Source organism: Pelobates fuscus, chromosome 5 (assembly GCF_036172605.1).
Source record: "Pelobates fuscus isolate aPelFus1 chromosome 5, aPelFus1.pri, whole genome shotgun sequence".
NCBI lineage: Eukaryota > Metazoa > Chordata > Amphibia > Anura > Pelobatidae > Pelobates > Pelobates fuscus.
This window is the reverse complement of record NC_086321.1, coordinates 255766378-255779108: the sequence shown is the minus strand read 5'-3', so window position 1 is coordinate 255779108 and position 12731 is coordinate 255766378. Positions and strand designations below refer to the sequence as shown.

The window sequence follows — 12731 nt, the reverse complement described above, 5'->3', positions numbered from 1 at the left end:
GTTTGAAATCTGTCCTGTCTCATTGGGTTTTGCAAATGCCTAGTGTCTTTTAAGAAGAAATTTAAAGAATTGCCATTAAATTGCAGTTAGGGTAGCAGAGCCGTGTGCCAATGAGTGGAGGCATTCTTTTGGCCTCTCTAATCAGGGGCTACCATTAGATCATAACACACAGTGCCCACCAGGGGTGACAAGGGGATGGGGGCATTTCTGACATAAATCACTGGGCTGCATGTCACTAATTGTTTTAATAACTCCTACTGCAAATACCCACAATCGTCTGTGAATCTGAGGACTGATCTGATTTCAATCTGTTTTAATCTGTTTAATCTGTAATGATTGTTGCTTCTGTTAACCATGTCAGCTACTTCTTGGCTCTATATTACCACTGCAGATTAATTATACTGCCAGATGCAAAGGCAATAAGGAGTCTTGATACTTTAACCATGTGCTAATAGAGAGTCAGGAGAACCTGAAATGGCTGCAGTCTATTAGTATCTTGATACTTTAACCATGTGCTAATAGAGAGTCAGGAGAACCTGAAATGGCTGCAGTCTATTAGTATCTTGATACTTTAACCATGTGCTAATAGAGTCAGGAGAACCTGAAATGGCTGCAGTCTATTAGTATCCTGATACTTTAACCATGTGCTAATAGAGAGTCAGGAGAACCTGAAATGGCTGCAGTCTATTAGTATCTTGATACTTGAACAATGTGCACACTGTGTGCTGAGAACTAGTGAAATAGCTGTCATGTTTCATAACAGAAGCAATATTTAATAGACAGATAATGTTATCATAGCATACAGAAGATGAGCTCATGAGAGGGAGCGCTAAGAAGGGGCTTGGAAAAGGGCTAGGAAGAAAAAAGAAAAGAAAACTAAAGCATTTTAAAGAGATATGAAATGTGCGCAGCTCTGTGTAATCCATCACAGTGATCCTAGTTATGGTATGTTCTTATTGCTTATTGTGCCCAGCTCTGTGTGTTATGTATCTACTTTTTTTCTCAGCTCTGTTTGTGGTATGGTTATCTCTGTATTGTGCGCAGCTCAATGCATTTTTTAGATATATTTGTGTATCCAGCTTGTTTTATTGTATGAGTATTTATGTATTATGCTCAGCTTTCTGTATGTCCAGCTTGTTTTATTGTATGAGTATTTATGTATTATGCTCAGCTTTCTGTATGTCCAGCTTGTTTTATTGTATGAGTATTTATGTATTATGCTCAGCTTTCTGTATGTCCAGCTTGTTTTATTGTATGAGTATTTATGTATTATGCTCAGCTTTCTGTATGTCCAGCTTGTTTTATTGTATGAGTATTTATGTATTATGCTCAGCTTTCTGTTTGTCCAGCTTGTTTTATTGTATGAGTATTTATGTATTATGCTCAGCTTTCTGTATGTCCAGCTTGTTTTATTGTATGAGTATTTATGTATTATGCTCAGCTTTCTGTATGTCCAGCTTGTTTTATTGTATGAGTATTTATGTATTATGCTCAGCTTTCTGTATGTCCAGCTTGTTTTATTGTATGAGTATTTATGTATTATGCTCAGCTTTCTGTATGTCCAGCTTGTTTTATTGTATGAGTATTTATGTATTATGCTCAGCTTTCTGTATGTCCAGCTTGTTTTATTGTATGAGTATTTATGTATTATGCTCAGCTTTCTGTATGTCCAGCTTGTTTTATTGTATGAGTATTTATGTATTATGCTCAGCTTTCTGTTTGTCCAGCTTGTTTTATTGTATGAGTATTTATGTATTATGCTCAGCTTTCTGTATGTCCAGCTTGTTTTATTGTATGAGTATTTATGTATTATGCTCAGCTTTCTGTATGTCCAGCTTGTTTTATTGTATGAGTATTTATGTATTATGCTATGAGTATCTCTGTACTGTGTAGGTAGGAGTAAAATTCTGTAGGAGGAGTCTGGCACCCTGCCATCTGAAAACATCACCAACCGCTACTTGGCATGGGACCATCCCCATGGCCCTAAGCATTATGAGCTGGTGACACAATACAACTGTTATGAGAGTCTGGCCTTTTCTATCACACAAAGGAAAGCAATAGTAGTCACTGATCCTCCTCCAAGTATCCTATAAATGTGAATAAATACATGACACAAGACAGGGTAAAAACCTTCTGGAAGCACATGTCTCAGCGGATTCCTCTCTGTTCTGCTTTATGAAATATATACTTTACCACTTCCATATTTCATGGGTAATCTTCAAAACGAAGACTATAATGTCACAGAGTTATATTAAGTTTTTTGTTTTTTTTTTATGTAGAACGAACCAGCTGAAATCAATCAAGCCATAACAACACAAAAATAGTGAAAGATCAAATATTTTCTTTTACGAAATGGTTGAGTAGTCAGAGTTCATTGCATATGCATTGTCACCTGTGTTCAATGTGCTAGTGGCCCTGATAATGTGAAGCAGGTGTACATTTCAATTTGGACAGGGGTTTATTGATATGTTGCCAGTAATCTGTTTGCCTCTGCAACTCTCTTTTACACAGATATGAATGATGACCTCTTCTATCTCGTAATCTAATCTACCATGAAGTGCAAGATATAATACTGGCAGAGTTAATCTGAGAACTGAACCACATCTGTTAGTGTCACGCATATCACATCAAAGAAAGGTCATCATAATATTTAAAATTGAGGATGTAATGAATCAACCCTTACTGGCATGGGCCTATACAGATATCATAATACCTTTGAAAATTTGCTTTATTGCATTTCTGAGATAGGGAATTGCTGGGTTATTGTGTTTAGCACTTGGGCAATGAGTCAACAAACATTGATATTGGCTCACTTTTAATCAAATCCAAGTCTAATTTTCATAATGAAATAGATGGGTAGCAGTGTGTGATCTACCTGTTGTGTTGTGCATTATACAGTGATGTGTGCAACTTCTATGCCCTGTAATATTGTTGCCGCTAAATTCTATGGAAATTGTGTGCTAAAATGGGGATGGGAAATGTTTTAATCGGAAATTGTTGTCAGGTGGAACATCTGGACGTGATGTCGGAGAATCTGAAAAACATAACAGTTTAAAAAGAGTGAGCTAATTCAGCGAGACCACCCATTTTTTTTATAGACTTTTGGAGGACTGAACGGATAGTGCATATTGCTGTGAATATTATGTTTTTTTCATTTACAGGCCCTATTCCAGGCCCACGGCAGGTCAGATTATGACTCAGACTCATTAAATGGCAACATGCTCATTATGGAAATGACCTGATCTGTCAATTATATCTTTGAAGTAGTGGTCGCTAATCTTCACCACTCGATTTGTTGCCTTTATTTCCATCATGGGAAAGGCTGGCTGATCATTACAGAAAATTTAGTTTACAAAACCTCAAATAGAAACTGTTAGCCATCACTACCCTAGAAGAATATGAGAGCTCTAGATAAAAAAATGAAGCTCTAGAATTGTAATTCCTTTGACTGTGAGCAGTAGGTAAACATCAATGATAATTCCTCTCCTTAAATGAATTCTACACGCATCATATGTTGGGCAACGTCCTTGCATAATCTGCAAAACTGTTTTCACATAGTTGGACACTTACCTGGATCAAGTAAGGGTGCCTGTGCTGCTTCCCATCTTCTCAGAGATGGAATTACTGGTTGTCAGTTTTGTCCAGTAGACAAACTCGTTTGACTTATTCATTGGCTGCATCTATTCACATGACACTCTCAGCTGAATGAATGAACATCTCATTAGGAACGGACTTCACCTTCTTGAGAAGACCATATGAGCATGCGTGCCCGACGGGAATAGCCAATAGTACTTGCAGTGATCCTTTAAAGGGCATTGTTTGAAATTTTACCTACATCTATAGCTGGCATACGTCCATACAAAAAAAAGAGGGCAAGTTGGGCTTGCATAACTTCACATAACGTGGAGTTGATCTTTGATCATTCACAGAATAGGTCATATTACATTTGCACTCTGATATTTGTGCATAAGGACACTATACAAGCAGAGTTTCAAAATTTACAAAAAGTTACTTAAATATGTATTTTATATATATATTAATTATTTAATATGAAGTGAATATAATAAATCATTAAGATAAGCTCAAATTCATTTATTTTATCATGATAGGTTGCCAGAACAGCATCATGCAACATGGATTTTAGGAAATTATTTGAGGGTAAATATGTATAATTGTTAACCTGGTGGAACCAGAGAGTTGATGAAGTCATTCATATTTATGTTATGCTACGAGGTGTCTGGTATTTACATTTTTGACTGCCATAAAAGGGTCTGTTATATAAATCTCTGACTGCCATAAAAGTGTCTACAATATTTCTAATGGTTAAAGATTGCTCATCTAGACATTCTTCTAATAAACACACTGACAGTAATGTTAGCAAAACAACAAATGTGTAGCAAACCAAACCCAGTCGACAAAACTTTTATTGAAAGTATAACGTCACACCTAACAAATAATGAAATAAATATCTTTATTCCGTTCTAAGAAAAAGTCTATTCTAAAAAGCATTGCCTCATCATATTGTCGAGCCGCATTGTTATACTCTAGGGTGTGATAGCCATTATACCACTTACAGTTAATCCCCTCAGCAATGTAACAGTTTTACTGTTTGGGAGCAGAGATGTATAACACTATCTGAAGTAATGTGAACATTGTGAGATAAAAACTGTACATATATCTTATTGCCATGGTGAGCGCAAACATGTGTACTGTTCGGATTTAATATTCTTACTTTCTGTGGGCTTGGAATATCACACGTTTTTCATTAATAAACAAATAGCTAAAAACAAAAACCACAATTTTTTATGTCTTTAATGAACAAAATGTGAAAAACCACTGTCTTTTTGGAGAGCAATTATTAATGATTGATGATTTAGCTTTAATAAATAGTAACCATGTGTACAAATACCACATCCGGTGTCCAGTTTAATTGTTCTAATCAGAGTTAGCATTGTTTTTATAAGAGGCAGATGAAAAAAAAAAAAAATTATTGCCAGTAGGTAGACTGATGGATGGATGGATGGATAGTCCTTTCCAGAATTAAGCATGTGTCTCCAGCTGTCTCCTTATGAAAAATAGGGAATTATGGGCACACCCGGAACATGCATTTCTCAGCAGTAGTAATGCAATAGAGACCAAAATTGAAACAAAATACGTAATAAGTAACAACGCACACACAAAAATACAATTTGTTACATTTTACAAAGCTTCTTAATATCACCTACTCAGCAAACAAATATGGGGATTCACTTAAACCATATGGCCATATTGTTTTATACATACCACTACTTCAGTTCCAATATGTCTTCAAATGTTCAGTTTTAACATGGAAGACATATTAAATAGTACAAGTGCTAAATTAACTAAGGTGTATATAATGAATCTGTTGTAAGAGCATTGTGAATATATATATAATGCAAAATGAATGTGATAAAAATCACAATAAAAAAACAGTGTCAAAACTAAGCAATTAAAGTGATAGTGCTTTGATGTATACACTCACAATGCATATCATATATCTGCTCTATATTAAATAAAAAATATTATTAAAGAGCCATTGTTATTCAAATCCTCCAAATCAAAAGGAATCTGGTCTAGACTACAAGCAAAAAGAGAATTGGGGGCACGCCCAGAACATGCATTTCTCAGGAGTGGTGCTACCATAGAAATCAAAATGTATACAAAATATAGTTTAAGGAACAGAACACGCAAAAATACAGTTTTACATTCTACAAGGCTACTTAAAATGACCTATCTTAGAAAAGAAATATGGAGATTCAGTTCCACCATATGACCATATAGTGAGATAGATGATTTTAAGTAGCCGAGAAAACGTTTAAACTATGTGTGTGCGCGCTGTTCCTTAATCAGCTGTCTCCATATGAATCAGACTTTTTGGTACAATGATACAAAACTGTATGAGGATGCTGATTTGCCATCCTGCTCAGTGCTACTTTAACCATATGTCCTCATTCAAACTGAAGATTAATATGCTTGCCATTTCATTTTAACAGCTGTGGTACACTTTCCTTTCTATATTATATTCTGCCTGATTTATGAACCATTTAAATAGCTTTGGAGCTCATTCCTATCTATATAACATTACACATGATTTAGTAACTGTTAATAGCATTAGCACAATCAAAGTCACTGGTCATAATCCCATGGTTCCAGATACAAACTGTCATGGAACTACCACTCATTCTGTCTGTTAGTTCAGAGAGGAATCTAGTTGTTGCCTTTTATTTTATAGCTGTGTCTTGAAATGTCTTCATCCTCTACTGATTAGATTTAGATCCCGTAGGAATGGTTGCATTAAAGTTCATCCATGACGGAGAAATATTCTCATTACACTTTAATATTGTCTTTAAAAAATCTGTTGACTTTATTCACCCATTTACAGCCAAGGAAATTCATTATATTATGTCTAAAAGCGCATTACATTAAACACACTCTAAATAAAATTTTATACACTATTGGCAAGCGCAAAATCAGCAGCAATGAGTGTGTCATGGAACTCTGTCTGTGAGAATCATCAGTTCTTTCAAATGTTTTTATTAATTAATTTTTAATAATAACAAAAATAAAACAATTAATTAATAATTACAATAATAATAGTGGAATAATTGTAACTAACATCATTTGATGCTATACATTGACTTATACAGTATCTTAGTGAGTACACCCCTCACATTTTTGTAAATATTTTACACACACTGCTGTAAAGTGGTAAGTGTTCAGCCTGTATATAACAGTGTAAATTTGCTGTCCCCTCAAAATAACCCAACACACAGCCATTAATGTCTAAACCGTTGGCAACAAAAGTGAGTACAACCCTAAGTGGAAAATTGGGCCCAATTAGCCATTTTCCCTCCCCGGTGTCATGTGACTCGTTAGTGTTACAAGGTTTCAGGTGTGAATGGGGAGCAGGTGTGTTAAATTTGGTGTTATCACTCTCACACTCTCTCATACTGGTCACTGGAAGTTCAACATGGCCCCTCATAGCAAAGAACTCTCTGAGGATTTGAAAAAAAAAATTGTTGCTCTACATAAAGATGGCCTAGGCTATATGAATATTGCCAAGACCCTGAAACTGAGCTGCAACTTGGTGATGAACACCATACAGCAGTTTCACAGGACAAGTTCCACTCAGAACAGGCCTTGCCATGGTCGACCAAAGAAGTTGAGTGCACGTGTTTAGCGTCATATGTAGAGGTTGTCCTTGGGAAGTAGACGTATGAGTGCTGCCAGCATTGCTGCAGAGGTTGAAGGGGTGGGGGGTCAGCCTGTCAGTGCTCAGACCATACGCCGCACACTGCATCAAATTGGTATGCATGGCTGTCATCCCAGAAGGATGCCTTTTCTAAAGATGATGCACAAGAAAGCCTACAAACGGTTTGCTGAAGACAAGCAGACTAAGGACATGGATTACTGGAACCATGTCCTGTGGTCCGATGAGACCAAGGTAAACTTATTTGGTTCCGATGGTGTCAAAACATGTGTGGCGGCAACCAGGTGAAGAGTACAAAGACAAGTGTGTCTTGCCTACAGTCAAGGTGGTGTGATTGTCATGGTCTGGGCCTGCATAACTGGGGAGCTACAGTTAATTGACAGAACCATTAATGCCAACATGTACTGTGACATACTGAAGCAGAGCATGATCCCCTCCATTTTGGAGACTGGGCCGCAGGGCAGTATTCCAACATGATAACGACCCCAAACACACCTCCAAGACGACCAGTGTCTTGCTAAAGAAGCTGAAGGTAAAAGTGATGGACTGGCCAAGCATGTCTCCAGACCTAAACCCTATTGAGCATCTGTGGGGCATCCTCAAATGGAAAGTGGGGGAGCACAATGTCTCTAACATTCACCAACTCCACAATGTCATCATGGAGGAGTGAAAGAGGACTCCAGTGGCAACCTGTGAAGCTCTGGTGAGCTCCATGCCCATGAGTGTTAGGGCAGTGCTGGAAAATAATGGTGACCACACAAAATATTGAAACTTCGGCCCAATTCGGACATTTTCACTTTTATTGCCAACGGTTTAGACATTAATGGCTGTGGGTTGAGTTAATTTGAGGGGACAGCAAATGTACACTGTTATACAGGCTCTACACTTACTACTTTACATTGTAGCAGAGTATAATTTCTTTACTGTTGTCACATGAAAAGATATAATAAAATATTTACCAAAAATATGGGGGGGGGGGTGTACTTACTTTTGTGAGATACTGTGCATACACACACACACATATATACATACAAACAAAGTGATATATTGAACAACTGAAAAGTAACGGCTAAGAAACATAACATAGAAACATAGATAGAAACATAGAATGTGACGGCAGATAAGAACCATTTGGCCCATCTAGTCTGCCCAGTTTTCTAAATACTTTCATTAGTCCCTGGCCTTATCTTATAGTTAGGATAGCCTTATGCCTATCCCACGCATGCTTAAACTCCTTTACTGTGTTAACCTCTACCACTTCAGCTGGTAAAGAAAACTTTACTTTATAAAAAAAAATATTATTAAAAATTTTTTACAATTTCAATGCTCATTTATATATATCCAATTATAATTTGTAAATAGTGCTGTTTGGTTGGATGTAGTGTAGATGAATCTCATCGATTCTGAAAAAAGAGAGGGAGTCCTAAAGACTAGTTCATAGCGCTTTGACTCGAATATGCTATGAGAATCATCTGTTCAGTTTGAAAGCAGCAGATTTTAATATGGCTGCATAATTGATGTCCACAGCTCTGTCGAGGTCTGTAGAAATGTTGTACAAGATTGAAACATTGTTTTAAAAGTAAGTAGCATTACATATAGCATTACATATATTGCTATGTTTTAACTTCTTCTAAAAAGGGGACCACAAAGGTTGGGACTAAGATTTTTTCATGTTTTGTAAATGTACCCTGCATTATATAAAAAAAATATCAAACGCAGACTTTCACTCAAGGTATTTGGTGTTCCATGATGAGGTAAAAGCTCGTATTACTATATTCAGCTTACAGAAGTGCTTTATGTGTGAAGAGTGTGTCCTCTTGTTTCATTTTACAAAGTGCAGTTTTTAATAGAAATTGGCACTTTTATAAATTAACATTGTTACACCTTTGGCTGTCAATCTGGTATCTGGTTATGCCACTTTATGGTTGCTTAGTTTAGTAGAGCTAAACTCAAGAGGGAGACAATTGCTTGGAGCAGCTGCATTAGGAAGTCTGTGATTGGACAGTCAAGGAAAGTCTAGGTGGGGTAAGAAGGGGAGGGCTTGCATAGGCTGCGGACAAGAGATCTACAGTCTTTGCAATCTGTTTTTAGGTATATCCATGCATGCATGTTTTCATTATGGGTATATCTACAAAACAGGGATATATTTTTTTAATTTTAATTTTTTTTATTTTGGCAATGGATTTTCATAATGGCTAAGAAAATTCCATAATCAAAGTCACTGGTATAAGCTCAGTACAAAGTTTTACAGATATTTCTTATGATGGTGTATCCAGTGTAAGTATTATATATTTTATTTTATGTTTATACGGAATGGAACATATATATTCCACCTTCAATATGGCATGTTTATTTATAGTTACTAGGAGAATTGATGATGGGGTTAATCCACTGGGCAGCCCATTATGACTCTTGGAACTGATATTATACCATCACTCCACTCTCTCACCAAGTTAAATAAGACCTCTTTAAAATGAAACAGGCCCAGAGGGATTTTATTTAAAACTAACACCAATATGTGTTTCCCTCCACCTCAAGACTATTTTTTCTTCTTAACAACTTCTTTATGTTCTTGTGTTGACTAGGAACTAATTTTAATTTAATTCTTACCACCTGCCTCTGTAAACTTATTTTTTCAGGTGTGAAAGTGAAGCAAGATTTCCTTTAATTCCTGTTTTCAGGTGTCAATTGAAGCTGTTTCCTCTAACTCCTTTAGTTCTACTTAAATTAGGTTAGAGTCCTGAAAATGAATATTACTTTTGCAACAGAGAACATGTAGTTTTGTCATGAAGAAGAGGTACCAAAATAAGAATTGTTAGCTATAGAATTCACTTGTTCTACCCTTGTGTCCATCAGAATGTTCAGGGTGTGTGAGTATGTTATAGAGCTTTACAATAATACATTGTAAAATATCGTGCCTATTTGAACTGTCGGAAATGATGTAGCTCATGGGGCATCTGACTAGAAATGTAATTAAAGGGACACAGCAGACTCCTAAAGCATTTTAGCTTGTTGAAAGTTCTTATGCTTGAAGAGTGGGTCTTCTATTTTTCATTTTTCAAAAAGTGCAGATTTCAATAGAAATTGCCACTTTTATACATTAAGATGGTTACACCTTCTTGGCGTTCAAGCAGCAACAGGTCCAGTTACTTCCTGGTTAGGTTACCTCAGTGGAGCTAAACTTCAGAAACAGCAATTGTCCAGAGCATCTGCCTTGCAAAGACTTCTCATTGAGCTGCATTGGGAAGTATGTGATTGGACAGACACAGAAAGTCTGGGCTTGGTTATCAGGGGAGGGCTAGCAAAGGTAGCAGACAAGGGAACAGCAGGTTTTTGCTAGAGATTTTTAGATATATCTCCAATGAAAAAATGCATAAATAAAGGCATGATTTTTTTTTTCATTTGGGGTATATGTACTAAACAGTGATTTTTATTTAGTTAGTTTTTGTGCAGTGGAGTATAAATGTAAGAAAAATATTATATATTTGTTAGTGTTCTAGTCTTTTATGAAAAGCACAATGGTCTGCCAAGGTTATCAAGGATAATCGTTTATATTCATAGGTTAATAAGACATCAATAAGCCAGGAAAGAAAATATTCCAATGGGTTGACTGGAACATGTATACCTATACATACTTACCAATCTATTCTATTCTATTATCAAAAAGTTGGAATTTTGGAAATGCCCATAAAGTGACAACAATTGTACTCTATAAATTACCTAATGGAACAGATTCAGCACAGATTGACTTGAATTATATATCAATGTATTAAAGTTTTACATTTCTTCTAGATCTATAACCTACCCATGATATTCATGTTTCCTCCCAGACTGAAACTTGGAAAACTCCATCTATTTGGGGTGAAAAAAATAGTGTTGAATGTACATTATAGAATGAGGCCTTTAGCATACCTACCATGTAGGCAAATTGTCGAAAAGAGTTCTGGAGAGTGAGTGGTTGCAGCTGCTTGGATCAAGGGATGCTGGGGAAGTCTATAGAGTTGCATGTAATGACAATAATCACTTGGTTTTAAAGCAACTTAGGAAGTTATGGCAAAGACTAATATTATTTTGCCATCTACAGAAAAGCTACAATATCTTGTAAGTCCATGTCTAGTAAAGTGAGAGTGCTACATGCCAGCTAAAAAGGCTTTGTTCCACAACAGGAGGAGCGAAGGCACTCTATGCACTCTAACCATTACACCTCATTTAATTAATTATAGTCCATGAAGTCCCCTGGTGCTGTACTCTGTTCATTGATAAACTATTTTGAGCAGTTTAACACTGAATAAGGATGATTGACCATCCAAAGATCCGCCTCTATTATATATATGGCTAAATCAGAGACCACACACTTCCTCAGTCATACCAATTCATACCAGCAGTGGACAGCTAGGATAGGATAAAAGCAGTGAGCTGACACTCTAAGCCAATCACACTGCCCATTGCTGCTCATGTCAATGCTTTCTCATTAGATCAAGTAGCACAGAGAGGATAGAATGATGATGACCAATGGTTTAACACTGAACAGAAGGACTGTGCCAGGGCACTCCAGATACTAAACCACTGCAGTGAGATGAGGCAGTTACAGTGACTCAGTTTCCCTTTAAATCACATTATAATTGGAAGTGATCTCAAATACGGATAGAGCTTTAGATAGCTGAACATTTGGTCAAGGTGCCTTGTCATGATATATGGAACACATTGTCTCTTTCAGTGTCATACTATAACTAAAAAAAAAATCCTGCCTACAGTATCTACTATGTCTCTAGACTACTATTTTGAAACTGAAGTTTATGACCTGCATGCGCTTAATACTTGGATACTCACTTGGTGTCACACAAACAAGGGTGGTATAACCCCTTGTTTCCATTGAAAATAGAAAGAGAGGTCTTGGCACACATGGGTACATCCAGTAAAGACTTTATTAGATATGAGAAGCAACGTTTCGACTCAACATAGTCTTTATCAAGTCATTATAGATTGATAAGATTCTGCTTAGCAGAAGCACTGGGTTTCATACCCAATAAAGTCTGCCCTTGTGTGACGGACCTATCCTTCTAGACTACTATACTGTCATTCCAAAATAGTATTTTATGCTTTTATACTGTAATGTTTGCTATTAAGAATATAGCTGAATGCTAAATTAATATGGGAAATGCCTTGAAATCGAGGTAGCTGTTTAAAGATCTCCTGGGACAGCTATGTTCTTAGGCACCGAAGTGTCAAAAAAATCCTACTTAACACATGTACACACATATAGGGTTTCTTGCTTTTTCCAAGACACCTTATCCAGATGTGAAGCAAAATGCGAACAGCATGTTTGAAATGTGTCACAATCCATAACATTTCCAGGAAGGTATTGCACTTTGTTTCTAGGAAAACACAATGTATACTTTACTTCATTATGGGCAAAAATTCCCATAAATGTAATAATCATTTTGTATAACATAGGGAGGTTAACAGCCAAATTGGTTGCTATGTTCAGTTAATGGCTATC

At 36.4% G+C, this 12731-nt stretch overlaps 1 protein-coding gene across 1 annotated transcript in view; it reads left to right on the top strand.

The window, feature by feature from the left end:
* ADAMTSL1 (ADAMTS like 1) overlaps positions 1 to 12731 on the top strand; it is a 918974-nt gene that overhangs the window by 89105 nt on the left and 817138 nt on the right. The window lies entirely within an intron of this gene.